Source organism: Hermetia illucens, chromosome 5, assembly GCF_905115235.1.
Source record: "Hermetia illucens chromosome 5, iHerIll2.2.curated.20191125, whole genome shotgun sequence".
NCBI lineage: Eukaryota > Metazoa > Arthropoda > Insecta > Diptera > Stratiomyidae > Hermetia > Hermetia illucens.
In genome coordinates, this window is record NC_051853.1 from 71,616,314 (window position 1) to 71,629,197 (window position 12,884).

General features: G+C 39.4%; 1 protein-coding gene across 1 annotated transcript in view; it reads right to left on the minus strand.

Annotated features, from left to right (window-relative positions):
• LOC119656579 (prion-like-(Q/N-rich) domain-bearing protein 25) overlaps positions 1-12,884 on the minus strand; it is a 43,480-nt gene that overhangs the window by 5,866 nt on the left and 24,730 nt on the right. The gene's annotated exons all lie outside the window — the stretch shown is intronic.

The window sequence follows — 12,884 nt, forward strand, 5'->3', positions numbered from 1 at the left end:
TAATTGTAGAAGCGGTGAGTCGAGAAATTTTCTCTTTGACCGTACATAATTATTACTTTGTGATGAATGGCCGTTGATGGCGTTCAAAACTTGGTTATTATTCATTATAATTCACTTTACGACCACAAATGAAAAATTATGGAAGGTTATTAAAAGGTAAGTGTTATTTCAAGTCTGTGTTCATTGTAAATGCTCAGCGAAATATAGTGTATCCAGAGATATGATAGATAAAGTATCTAGGAGGAAATTTCTTTTAGTTCTATTTATTGGCTCAGATTGGTGTTTACTTTTGATTAAAGGAGAATTAATTGATACTGCTGAAGTTTATTATTTTAAGGTTGAATGACCTTGGAATGGAAAATTAAAAAATTAGAAATGGAAAATATCTAAAAGTGGAATAAGGAAACGTAGATTTCAAAGATGAAATTTCCGATAGCCTACTATCAAGCGTTATAGATGGTGGACTCTTCTTCCACAGACCACATTGGATTCGGCTACATCATCATCATCATCAACGGCGCAACAACCGGTATCCGGTCTAGGCCTGCCTTAATAAGGAACTCCAGACATCCCGGATTTGCGCCGAGGTCCACCAATTCGATATCCCCAAAAACTGTCTGGCGTCCTGGCCTACGCCATCGCTCCATCTTAGGCAGGGTCTGCCTCGTCTTCTTTTTCTACCATAGATATTGCCCTTATAGACTTTCCGGGTGGGATCATCCTCATCCATACGGATTAAGTGACCCGCCCACCGTAACCTATTGAGCCAGATTTTATCCACAACCAGACGGTCATGATATCGCTCTTAGATTTCGTCATTGTGTAGGCTACGGAATCGTCCATGCTCCATCGCATTCGGCTATATGGTAGTGTAAATCAATTATTATCTTTGTGCAACATCGTTCAAGCTCAATTGGGAAAAAGGGGAAATTCCTGGATTCTAAATCAATTTAGTCTAGTTTCAATTCATGCCAAAAACTTAATTCACACAAAAAATTCTGTTATTTCGAACCCTAAACGTGGTGTGCCATCATCTATTGAACATCAAAACAATTTCCACACGTACTGTTGTTCACAATCCGGTTAATCTGATTGAATTTGTTACAGATTGCCGATCAGTTAAGATTTAATTGATCTTCTATATAATTCTGTGTTGTAACACATGTTAATGTTTTGTATTTGGTGCTGAAAGCAACAGAAATTCGAAGGTTTTTGCTATTTCCAGTAAGCTCTGTTAAATTTCATCAATGACTCAGTAGAACAAATTGGTCATTGGTATTCGGGATCGTTTGCTTCCAGTCTTCTCGGATCCATGATCGTGTTCTCCAGTTGGACAATCACAAGGCAGTCTGTTGTCCGCCTCGATTGATTCTTCCCATTTTTTTCGTTATACTTCAATGGGTGGTTGGTTGGACTGTAGCTCAGATTCTTCATTCATCCATGCGCTGCACGTGTCCAGAATAGCATGGTCTAATGCAGATGGGTTTTCGTTGCATTGCATGGGATAAAATACTCTGAGCTCCCTCCTACTTATCCGAGGATTCTTCGTAAAACATCCCGTTCGAAAATATTTATTGCATTTTATGATTAATATACCAACGTCCACGTCTCACACCCATTTGGTAACAACTATCTTTATTTGTTTTGTATGAGACTCTTGTCTCTGAGGATAGCTCGATTTTTTTGAGTTTGGCCTAAAATCTGATGTTTAACGCGTCCACAAACGGAGCACTCACGTAAAAAATGTTCCGTGGATCCCGATTCCTCATTACAGGATACACACGTAACATCTTCGAGAATTCCTGTTCTTAACATATGCCCAGTTAGTAAATTATGATCAGGCAGAATGCCTACAATACTTCTGCAAGTTTTCTTGCTTTTCCATAGAATAAACTTTGGACTATGTTTGTTTGGTTCTGACGGGAAAAGTTTGGTGTGTTAGCAGAGTTAAGGCTCTGCCCCCTGCCATTATGGGGAACTAGTTCACAGTTTTTGATAGCAGCATTAATCAATGATACTGATACTCCAATAGCTGGTTCCTCTCCGAGCATGGTTTAAATTGAACCTTCTTTTGCTAAAACATCCGAGGTTTCATTTCCCTCTACATCACAATGATCGGATACCTAGAGTAGTTCCATCGTATTGAATCTAGAAACAGAAACGTCTGCCTTTTAACCCCTCGATAATCATCCAAGCTGCCACTCTTAGGATCACATACACTTTAGCCTGAAAGACCGTTACATATTGTCCCAAGGGAAAAGCCCAGCGTTTTTATTTGAGAAGTAGATTCCGGCTCCAGAACTCTGTTCTATTTTTAAGCCATCGGTGTAGAAGACATCAATATATCCTGACACGCAGTCTTCTGTTTCGTCCCAGATTTCTCTTCGTTTCAAGATAACAACATCTTCTACTAAACAGAGGTGTGGCAATCGGAGAATCAGAAGGCATTGCGAAAACTGGATTCAGTTCTTCCAATAACTCTTCCAATCAAATTAGTCTATGAAGTGCTCTCGTTGCAGTGCACTGAATAGACATATCCAAGGGCTGAAAATTGAGTAATACATTTAAAGCTAGGCCGGACGTGGTGCTCATGACACCGAGATTACCCGGACATTACCTTGATTTTGTGCAAGGGGATTTTCTGCCACACCCAATAAAAAGCCTTAGCTATGTGAAGTCTGTTTTGTACTGTTTTGATTGTATTAACTAACTCAATCCGAATTAGTGTTCAGGAATTACAGTAAAACCCCTCTATGTCGAATTCTCCAAACATCCAAAAGGAAGGTATACATTTTCTTTCACTGCATATAGTCATTTGAGGTATCAAATCAAAGATCTCGATTGCTACTTTCCTCTTCTATTTGTCCTCACTTTTGACATTTGATGCAAGAATGTAACCGAATTCCATCTAAGGCAGAATTGTTCCTCGGAAACGGAAATAGGTCACAGGGTGCTAAGTCAGGCGAGTGCGGCGCGTTTTCGAGCACTGGAGTGCCGCAGCTACATAACGCTTCACAGACAGCGGATTATGGTTAAGTGCGTTGTCCTGGTACAAGCTCTTGCTTTTTAAGGTTTTGTGTGAAATAAAACGTTATTAGGATCGACTCGGTGTCTATTTGTCTGTCACACCCGATTTATTCGGAAACGACTGGACCGATTGTCACGGAAATTGGTAGGAGCGGGCGGTCTGATCTCCCTTTGCATATAGCAAGTGGTGCCATTTTGTGTTAAATTTAAGCCATACATGTGAATGGAGGATGCAAGATTTGTTTCCACAGAATGTGGCCATGTCGACTATCAAATGGAAGAGCTCAATCAGTACTTTTCCAAATTGGTGATCGGGGTGAAAGGTCGGGGAGGGAGGGCTCAAAATATGACCCCCAAAAAGTGTAACAGATGTCGTTCTCAGAAGTTTGGCCATCTCAAGCTAGAACTACAAAATTTGGCAGTGGCATAAGGGACAACATAGGGCATAACTTTGGGAAGTTTGAAAAAAATTCAAATATTATTAACAAAGTTATAGAAAGTGAAACTTTTACATTTTGTGTGAATTTCGTGCGTTCTAAAGCATGTATGACGTTACCAAAATATATCAATACGTCAATACCAAGACAAAGTGAGCTCACGTTAATGGGAGGTCGCATTTGTACATCAAACAAGCGGTGGAATACCGCTGAATATGTACTTTATATATGTATACATTTGTATACTTTTATGCATAAAGTAAATCGGAAATATGTTTACGATCAATTTACTTACATACGCATGTAATACAGTATTCGGTAAACGGCTATGTTTTTTTGTTTAGGGTGAGCATATCTACGTCTGCAATATGTACGTATTTCTTGCAGTTTGAAAAAGATATGATGGAATATTTTGGGTTTTTAGCCATATACGAATGGAAAAATGTGCGTAGAAAGTTTCTCAGATAAGATGAACACAAAACCTTTATACCCGAAGCGCCAGTTTCCGGTATTTCGACTTGTTTAATTTTTGGCAATATAGGAGTTTTCCGGTGCATGGATTGCCGTTTAGTGTCAACAGTTTCAGCTAATCATCCAAATGCTCATACGACGATCTTCGCTCAAAGTTCCATTGATTTTGATCACTGTTTCGAGTGGAAACAGGGGCAAATTCACCTGGACATTGATCATCTTTGGTGCTCTCTCTGCAAATAAACTAGGCAATATTCTGTCGTGTCGTTAGCCAATCTGTTGTGTCGTTTTCAGTGGATGTTAGAAAAATTTTCGTGTCGTTACCAGTGGCCCGCCCTTTTAGATTCGAATAATTGGTCGAATCAAGGGCTTGTCCGGATAGCTGAGGGGTTAGAGCGCAAGGCTATCGTACGGAAGGTCGCAGTTCAAATCTCGCTGGCGGCAGTGGGATTTGTAACGTGATTTGACGTCGGATATCAGTCGACTCAGCTGTGTGAGTACCTGAGTCAAATCAGGGTAATAATCTTGGGCGAGCGTAATGCTGACCATGCCTCCTACAGTGTTCTGTAGTGTACCGTTACGGTCTTGAATGAAGTGCTCTAACACACTTCAAGGCCCTGATCCAATATGGATTGTTGTGCCAACGATTATTATTATAAGAGCTTGAGACCGGATAACTTGGAGGGACAATTAATTGAGGATTTAAGGGCCGTGTAATAGACATAGTTTAGGTTTGTAGGAGTTTATGGTTCATCGCTACGAGGTGTGGGAGTGTTGTGTCCGAGTATTTATCAAAAATGTTCAGTAGCGATAAAGATACCTATAAAATTCTCACTCAAAACCTAAACAAACATGAAATCTGGCCGGTTGGTGTTACGGCCGTCGATGAAATACGGAATATTCAGGCGTCACTTACAGGCTTACAGAACTGTAGGTGGATGGCGGGCTTTACCGATAGTATAAGGCTTTCCCTCCGCTGCCTTTCTGACTTCTGGGGCTATTTTGTATTCTGAAGATTCATTAGGGGATTTTTTCGTGATTTCGCTATACGCTAAAGCAAGCGCCCTTTCACGCTCTTCAGTTGATATTTGTACAATTTCATTTTTTGTCCCTCCAATAAGTTGACGGCTTGGCAGTATTTTGTTTCATGTGTTATTTATAGTTTTGTTTTTAAGGTCGACGAAGCAATATTTTATTATCATATGCACTAGAGTATTGCTTATTTTCCACTTTATGTAAATTGAGCCACACATTTACAGGTGAAATTTCGCTGGGGCGAATTGTTTTTGCTATTTGGACGCAACGAACAGGATAGTTCTAGCACTAAAGTATATCCAGAATGCAGTAACAAAAGTAGCAAGATAAGAATGAACACAATCGTTTTCAACGCTGATTAAGATAATAGGGAAACTAAAAATGGCCACGGATTGACAAACACTTTTCTACCAAATAGATTTCAATAATTCCATTAAAAATAAATAAACAAATTGAATCACAATTTTCAGTATATGCAGTTGCTGAAATTATCAATCCACACTAATCTGCCTTTCTTTCAGTTACAAGACGCTTTGATTACAAAAAATTATGTGATAAGGTTTAAGATACTTAAACAAAAAATTCTACGGCGGCGCCGTGAGCTATAATTTCCTAGGGACTGTGTCCACACCAGAAAAGCGCTACTGAAAAAAGAAAAGGGAGTGGCGTCTCCGTCCAGTAATATCAGCAATTTTTCACATATTAATACTAATTTGAGGTATTTATCGTACATACGCCATCAGCTGACAAGTGACTCTTCTAAAAAAAGCATAACCATGGGAAAATGACCTGATAGTCAAACAAATTTTGCACCTTCCGTCATCGCATTCCTGATTTTTTAGTGAATTATGAATCCAATATTTAGTCTTGCATTTTGGTTCATTTTGGGGAAAGGGGAGTTTATTCACCGAAAAATTGGAGAAGAACAGTTGCTGATTTAGATTTATAAAAAAGAAATGAGAAATCTATAGATGGGGAATAAAGGTTGGGTTTTGGCTAAGAAGACTACATACAGGGGGAGCAAAGGAAGTTTTTTGGGGGCACGTATATATGACTTCATCCTGCTGACTAGTTAGGAAAACTTACGAACTAAAACAAAACAAGTCGGGAAACCGGAAGCTGGACGCTTCAGTTACGAAAGGTTTTGTGCATTTCTTAGTACGTAGCATGTAATATATGCATATACAATATTATGTGAGAATATCCACTTTCGGATGATATTGACATTTATAGCCTTGAATTTGCAAAGAAGCGACAACTTTGACGTATTATAACTTTGTTAGCAATAGTGCGATTTCCACCAAACTTGGTAACGTCATGCTCTATGTTACACCCTATATTGTTGCGAAATTTCGTCGTCCTAGCATGAACTTAAGGGGGGTTTTGCAGCGAATTACTAAAAATTATAGTAATATACTATTATTAACTTTATTTGTGCAGATATCAGTGTGGAAGGTATTTCGGAGCCCAGGCACCATATAGTGGCAGCTTCTTGATTTTTTTCAGATTTTTCGGTTGGGTAGTTTCTGAGAATGGCCCCCGTAAAGGAATGGTCACTTTCAACCCCCCGCACTCCCCATCTTTCCAACAAATGTCAAAACTAAGCCTGTTTTCGAAAAGTACTAACCGAGACCTTTAATTTGATACCCCACATGACTATATTTGATGAAAAAAAAATTACACCCCCCTTTTGCATGTATGGGGACCCCCCCCTTAAATTCAACGTGAAAGGATGTAACTCACTGTATGCGTGAGCGTTCACAGTTCCCACCTTTCTACCAAATTTGGTGTCAATCGCTGTAACCGTTTCCGAGAAAAATGCGTGTGACGGACAGACAGACAGACAGACAGACAGACAGACGGACAGACAGACAGACAGACAGACAGACGGTAAACCGATTTTAATAAGGTTTTGTGTTTACACAAAACCTTAAAAAGGAAACGATTTTGGAACGGATGGTAAATGTCCACGTTTGCGGATACTTCTCTCAGCAAGGAGTTGATACATTTTATACTTTCATCAGTATCAAAAAATATTTTTGAAGTTTGCTATATCTTTGCATGGGACGGATCCGAGAAAAATGGCTTCTGCAAGAGAATAGTGATCCCAAAATCGTAGTCGATTGTATGCTCCTCGGCGAAAGGAAAATTGCATTCTCACTTTAGAATGTTATGTTTTTTATAAATTCCATAGAAATTGCTAACGCGATCATGAACTTTGAGTTGAAAGAGAAGATAATACAAAGGAGGACACGACTAAAAAACGATTATGCAGAAACAGTAGCGCAAAAATGGAACTGCGACGGGAACTGGACACCATATTAAGATACAGCAAAATCTCTCTAAGTCGAATTCTCTTTTGCCAGGAAAAATTGTTCGAGTTATAGAGATTTCGATTTAAGAAGCTATTCTAGTGTTAGCAGATTTTTCCTTCAATTTTTTTTAGATAGATAGATAATACGTTCAAGAATAACTGATTGACTCAGGTATTCATTCTCAGCTGGGTCGACTGGCGTCCGATATCCAGTTACGATAACAAATCCCTCTGCCACCAGCGAGATTTGAATCGCGACCTTCCACTATGACAGCCCAGCGCTCTATCGACTTGAGCCATCCGGGCCCTGTTCTGCATAAAACCACCCTAAATAGATACTTTATGAATAATTTTACCCAAAAGTTAAGAAAAAATATATCAACTTAGAGATTGAATTTTATATATTAAGTTGTTGCACATGAAATGGCCGATTTGGCAATCAAGTGAAGTTAGTTGCGATTTTGCTGTATCAAACCACCACCAGTTAGCACTGTTGATGTCGGATAATGAAATATAAATACTCCTACATTTAATCAAATCATTTCAGTTTTGACCATCGTTGTGATAACAGTGAATAAAAAGGAAAAAAAGGATGGAAAAGAGCCAAGAACGTATACTTTTTCTGTATGAGTTCAAATTCATAAAGCAGCGGAGGCGACCGGCAACATCAACAGTGCATTTGGAGCTGATACGATAAGCGAACGATCCACATGGTGGTGGTTTAAAAAATTCCGGTCAGGCGACGTAAACCATCGATTGACAACGACGAGCTGCGTTTGCTAGTCGAATCTCACATACGTCAGTGTATAAGAGACATTGCAAAGAAACTGGGCGTACCCTATTCGACAGTTTCCCGGCACTTGCAACAATTTGGAAAGGTGAAATGCTCGACAAATCGGTTCCGTATGCCCTTACGGAGCAAAACATGGCGCTTCGAATGGAAATTTGCAGTTCCTTACTCTCCCGCAACAGAGGCGAAAGCTTTTAGCACAGAATAGTGACATGTGATGAAAAGTGGATATTATACGACAATCGTCCCCAATCAGCACAATGGCTAGATGCTGATGAGCCACCGAAGCATATGCCGAAACCGAGCCTCCTTCCAAAGAAGGTAATGGTGACTGTCTGGTGGCCTACAGCTGGAGTTATCCTTTCTTTTTTGGCACCCGGAGAAACGATAAAGGTACAGAGATACTGTGCCCAACTCGAGGAAATGCACCAAACATTTAGTATTCAGAGATGGCGTGATAGTCCTTCACGACAATGCACGACCTCATGTATCCAGAACAACGGTTCAAAAGTTGAACGAATTGCAGTATGAGACTGCATCATCCACCATATTCACCGGACCTTTCGCCAACCGACTACCATTTTTTTAAGCATTTGGATAATTTTTTGGCGGAAAAGCAATTTAGGAATGAAGAGATCATCAAAATTGCCTACGACGAGTTTATCAACACCTGAAAATTGGAAAAGAAGACGAGGCAGACCCTGCCTAAGGTGGAGCGATGGCTTAGGTCAGGACGCCAGACAGCTTTTAGGGATATCGAATTGGTGGACCTCGGCGCAAAACCGGGATGTCTGGAGTTGCTTATTAAGGCAGGCCTAGACCGGATACCGGTTGATGATGAAAATTGGACTTCTACGAAACTGGCATACATGCTGTTGTATCTCACTGAGAGAATTGCTTTGAATCGACTGACCCCTTTTTTGATTAATTAAATAAATTTTTTAAGCTTTACAGTCGTTTTAAATCTTAGTAACAAATCGGCCATTTTATGTGCAACAACCTAATAAATTGATAAATTGACGGGAACGCCAATGAAAGACTGAAACTTCATAAAGCACGTCAGTTTCACGATTTACGTATTACTTACGTATAAAATGCATCCAGGAAGATATGAGAAAAACTTCAGGTTTATTATCACTAAAGATACTTTTCCTTATATTCATTTCGCTGTGATACTTCTGAGCGTGATATTATAACAGAGCTTATTAAACAATCTTTTACTCTTGTAAAACATACTGTAATCCCTGGAGTATTCAAGTTAGGCAGACCAATCTTCGTACAGGATTTTTGTAATGCAGATTCATGTTATTTGTTTGTCATCCTTATCACGTTCACCCTTTATATTAAAATCTCCTAAGTATCTCAAAAATGCTTTGTACTCCATTTTGAAATCAAGCTTTACCTACTAAGTGAGGCAGTTGTTTTTTCGAAGTTTCCATCAAACCTTCCAAAATTATTCACAAGCTGACCAACCAGATCGATAATTGTCGACTGAACAAATTACCACTGTGGTTTATGTTTGAACCACAGGTACTTACTTTTCCAAGTACATAGTGCATAGATATAATCCGCCTCAACAATGTCCATTGAAATGGAAAATTACTTCGCTACCAACACGCGCAATTAAACTTTCCGGAACAAGAGAAATTTTCTAACCGTTGCACCGCACCGCAGTACAGCTAAAAAATTCTTTTTTCACTGGATGACTACTCTTCTTTTTTCTTCAACCAGAAAATTACTAAAAACGAGCCGGCGAGACATAAAAAACAGCTCATTATTTTGGTTTTTTGTTTGTGATCCAATGTTGTGTAATTTTTGAAATTGAAATGTTTTCATCATCATCATCATGGCTCGTTAAAGCAAGATTGTCGATGTTATAGTTTAAAAATATTGCCGGCCAGTAGCCATCGGGTTTCACTGATTTTGTGAAAGTCTTTGCACTATAAAAACGTGTATTGCATGAATAAAAATGACCCAAAAGACGAATTTGGCAAATCCAGATAAGCTTCGTTGAATAACTATTATAAATACGTACAGTATGTGTTTTAACACTGCTCAACTCCATTTACGAGAAAGTCTAAGTGGAATCCACAGAGGCATGTAGATAGCAGAGGTCATTATTTTGAATTATGACTGTGAACGTACAAGTGAAGTTGTTTTCTCTTGGGAAATTATTATTCCATATTTTTACTTTCGAACGTACATTGGAATTATGAATAGCTCCACAAAATTTAATTTCGATAACAACTGGTACGCAATAAATTTAGCGCGAAAAGGTTGAATTTAACAAGGCAATAAAAATTACTCTAAAAACTTAAACCATGAAATCTTGATTGTTTCAATGAAAACACAACCCAAAATTATTATTAATATATACAAACAGCGTGAAACTCTATGTAATGCCTAGAAAATATTTCACGCTAAACTGAGTATTTGAAAGGAATAATACTTTAGTTCAGTAGTATCAACGGTACATTCTTAGAACGTGACTTGTGGTTGAACTTTTGTCAAGTGCCATGAAGATTAGCTAATTTGTTTAATTTGTTTTACACACTTCATTTGTCATCTGTATATATTTATATTTTTGATGTCGTATAATATAGGAACGATTATTACTCCGCCGCATTTGATTCTCTTAGTTGTACTGGCAGAATATCGGAACTAAACCCCGTCATCAGCGTTCAGTTCGGTCTGTCAGTTACGTCTGAAGAATCCGCATTTGATCGGTGCGGCCGTAACGTGAGTGGAATGAGGTTGGTCTGCCAGTATTGACAGTTCAGGTGGTCGGTGATCGAATGAAAAATGATTCGGCCAACCGGTCAGATGTTTATTTAGTCTGTGAGCGAGAATTTTATGGGCATCTTTATGGCTAATGAACATTTTTAATAAATTATCAGACACAAAAATATTTCAAATTCTCAGCTCAAGGCTTCCCACGTCCACAGTTGAACCAATAGTGTGACATGCTGATACGTAGGGGGTGCTTTCAGTTCAACTGGCGGCCGAATAGAACGAGGACTGGCAGGCTTAAGAGTGTCAATACTGTCTTCATAGATACATGTGCTAATCTTTGTATGTTGAATGTTTTTTTTTGTGTTAAATTAAAGCCTCGAAAGTTTGAAAGTTGTTTGTCGAAAATGGTTTGACATTTCTTTCCTTTAGGCAATAGATACTCCGATTCTGGCAAGAGGACTGAAGTATAACTGGTCTACCGTAACCAATCGAAAATCTAAATGTGAATGGGTAATGTTACGAGAACTAGATATAGCATTGACATGAATGCGTTACAGTCAAGGTGGATTACTATCAATTTTCATCAAATTGAATTATTTGATCAAGTAGTATACCAACATATGATATGTAATGACGAGCGATGGGCAAAAGACCAGCCCGGATGACCGAGGTCAATTAACAAGGCAGTGCTATACCAAAAACGAAAAGATCTAGCCCTGCCTCATTAAGGAACGTCAGATATCCCGGTTTTACGCAAGTTTCACCATTTCGATGTCTCCAAAAAACTGGCTGGCGCCCTGGCGTACTTCATCTCTTCATCTAATGCATTATCTGCCACGTCTTCTTTTTCCACTGTAGATATTGCCCTTATAACTTTCCGGGCTGGATATCATCCTCGTCCACACGGATTAAGTGATCCACCCACCGCAACCTATTGAGGCGTATTTTATCAGCATCGTTATACATATAGGCTGCGGGTCGTCCATCCTTTTGTAGGGAGTAAACAAATTCTTCGGATTCTTCTCTCGAACGCGGCTAACAGTTCGCAGTTTTTCTTATTAAGAACCCAAGAAGACATGAGGACCGGCAAGATTGTTGTGTTGTACAGTAAGAGTTTTCAAGCGGAATAGTTTGATGGATTTCAACGTCGCAGCGGTTGTCGGTTGTTATTTTGCATCCAAATAGAAGGAATTATCAGCGGTCTCAAAGTTATTGTCTGTTGTTGTTGTTTCTTTATTTTTTGGTGCTATGTACTTCGACTTGCCTTCATTAGTGTACGGCACAAGATCTTGCCACCTGCTCAATCTAGATGAAGGCAGTTTGTACATCTCTGGCGCTCTTCCCAGGATGTCGATATCGTCAGCATATGCCAGTAGTTGAGTGTACTTGAAGAGGATGGTGCATTTTGGATCACTTTTTCCAGGGTCAACATAATCAGTCTTATCCACTTCGTCTGAATATAGAATTCTCGCATGGCCGTATACAGTTTTACCCTGGCTATGCATCATATGCAGCCTTGAAGTCGATGAAAAGATTCAACTGGTGGCCATATTTCAACAGTTTTTCCACCGCATGCCGCACAGAAAAAATCTAATCTGTTGATAATTTGCCTGGAGTGAAGACTCTTTGGTATGGACTGATGATAGCGAAGAATATCTTAAAAATGGTGTCGTGATACTTCTATAATTGTTACACCCCGTGATAATCCCCTTTTTACGTATAGGGCCGATAATGCCTCTTTGCCAGTCATCAGGCATTGATTTACTGTAACACACCTTGATAAACCACTTGGTGTAATGGGTCGCCTCCATAACCAGAGAGGCTATAACTCCGTCGACGCCTGGCGACTTATGATTCTTTGCACGGACCGGTTTCTTCTATGTGGGACCTCCAACTCGCCGATATTTTGTTTGTTGAGCAGGCTCCAATATGTCCATTCTCTCGGAAAACAGATTTCCCTCGTCTCAGTAGGATGAGCATCGAGCTGTATAAGGCTTCATCCTGCTGGCTTGTTGGTAAAACCTCCGCGCCTAGTACGGTTCCCCTTGTAGTTTCCGAGTTCATTGACCTATTCGTT